This window comes from Alexandromys fortis, unplaced genomic scaffold, assembly GCF_014885135.2.
Source record: "Alexandromys fortis isolate MF-2015 unplaced genomic scaffold, M_Fortis_MF-2015_v1.1 scaffold_23, whole genome shotgun sequence".
Lineage (NCBI taxonomy): Eukaryota > Metazoa > Chordata > Mammalia > Rodentia > Cricetidae > Alexandromys > Alexandromys fortis.
In genome coordinates, this window is record NW_026067907.1 from 10,083,143 (window position 1) to 10,085,393 (window position 2,251).

A 2,251-nucleotide genomic window follows, 5' to 3' on the forward strand; every position below is an offset into this window, starting at 1 on the left:
CTTCATGTGTTGGTGTGTTCTGGAGCTCCTGTCTTCATCTCTCTGAGTCATAAACTGTGGCTGGTACCCGAGAGGTTAGTCACCAAAGCACCTCTGAAGCTCACAATTGTCCATACAAGCGATCAATAACTGTTAGCACTCCACCACTCAAATGGGCCTTTTCCGGTTTTAGATATTGCACGCTATAATACCAACTTGCCAAGCAAGAAGTGCTTGATGGTGCAATAGTGGCCCAACTGATATGATTTGTATTGGTTCGGAGGTCTGCTCTACAGGAGAGAGACCATGCCTGGCACCATGAACCTGGTCAAAGGCCCATGGCTGGGGAGGTCATGGATGCTAGTGCTGAACCTACCCCTCTTGTTTTTCTGAACAGATACACATATAAAACTGCCTCCTAAATATTTGTGTATGCCCTCGGGGATATCTTCAGCCTTGACCAAAGATGCTTCTTTTTACAGTGCATTGTGCTTAGGGCAGAGGCTTATGGCTGGCCGTGGTGCTGAGGACAAGTCATGACTGGATTTTCACCTTTCAACTGGACACCCATGTCACCTTCACCAAGGCTCAGGGGGCATTGCCAAAGAGTAGGACAGAATGTAAGAACTAGATGACGGGAAAGAAGGCCATGAAAGTCTGCCTTAGGAGCACAGCACACATGAACTCCCAGCCGCTGTGCCTGCCTGCTTAGGATATGCACAAGGCTGACCCTGTAAACATTCACTCATAGGTGGGAGAGGCACTCATAAAGGCCCTTCAAGAGGAGCTGTAATCAAGGGCTGTAACTGAGGGGAAGTCATCTTCAGTGACGTAGTTGTTGGTGAGTTTCTCAGGCTCCAGTGGAGAGCTTGACACCCATGTCCATGTGAGCAGCCCTATTTAAACTCAGTGAGTCACAAGGCAAAAAGGCACAGCAATTATGATGAAGAGGGTTAACGGAGGACAGGTAGAGGATGGGGTGGGGGGAGGATGTCATTGTAGTCATGGTTCTTTTGCTGTGAAGAGACACCATGACCAAGGCAACTCTTCTAAAGTAAAACATTTCGTTGGGACTTTATTACAGTCTCAGAGGTTTAGTCCATTGCCATCATGGCAGGGAGCATGACAGCAGACATGAAAGGCAGAAGTGGTTGCTGGAGAAGTAGCTGAGAGCTATACATCCAGATAGGAAGGTAGCAGGAAGAGGGCAACACTGGGCTTGGCTTGAGCATTTGAAACCTCAATGTTCACTCCCAGTGATATGCTTCCTCCAACAAGGCTATGACTCCTAATCCTTTCAAATAGTGCCACTCCCTGGGGCTCAAGCATTCAAATCTATGAGCCTATGGGGGTCATTCTCATTTAAACCATCACAGATGGAGACTTGGTAAGAAGAAGGGGAAGACTCTTAGGGGTAGGTGCATGGTAAAGGAGGGGATAGAAGGATGAGTGTGACCATTAATGTGCTATATACATTTAGGAAACTGTCAAAGAAGAAGTTAATAGGAAAAGAAAAACAGGCTCCTGCTCGGCTTTATGAAAATGTGTGACTTTTGGTGATTGGTGAACGCTTCCTCCATTTCTCCCGAATCTCTCTTTGTTGTCAGTTAGAATGATTTATTGAGCTCAGACCTCTTTCAAAGCTAAGATAAGCCTCATGTACGTCCAGCCAACCGAGCTCTACTCAGGCAGTTACACGAGATAGCGTCTCTCCCTTAAACGACTCACTGTATACCCACCCCACTGTCTTGGCATGTGGGAGTCACATCAGAGTGAGCCATGGGTCAGTTTCCTCAGGAGAGGAGAGAGGTGGTCTTACCCCAGAATACCGAAGAATCAGCTGTGCCATGCCTTGAGGACATCTATCTTTGAGTCACCTGATCCTGATACTAATCTTCTGGCAAGCATGTGAGCCCTGAGGTGGGCATGGAAGATATGTGCACATGAGACAGAGGCCATCTGGTCTCCCTTTGCATCTTTGCAAACAAAAATTTCTGTCACTTCAAATTTTATTAAATACTAGGTAGGTAGGGTTTAAAGATTCAAACATCATTTAAACATTTTAAATTTTAAAATTATTAGTGTGTGTATATATGCATGTATGTGTGGGGTATGTGTGTGTGCATGTAAATGTGTGATGTGTGTGTATGTGTGATGTATATGTGTGGGCATTTGTATCTCATAAAGTCAAAGAACAAATTCCAGTCTTTTGTGGCAAGCATTTTCACCCACTCTGCCATCTTGCTGACCTAATTTGTTAAAATAAAATGTC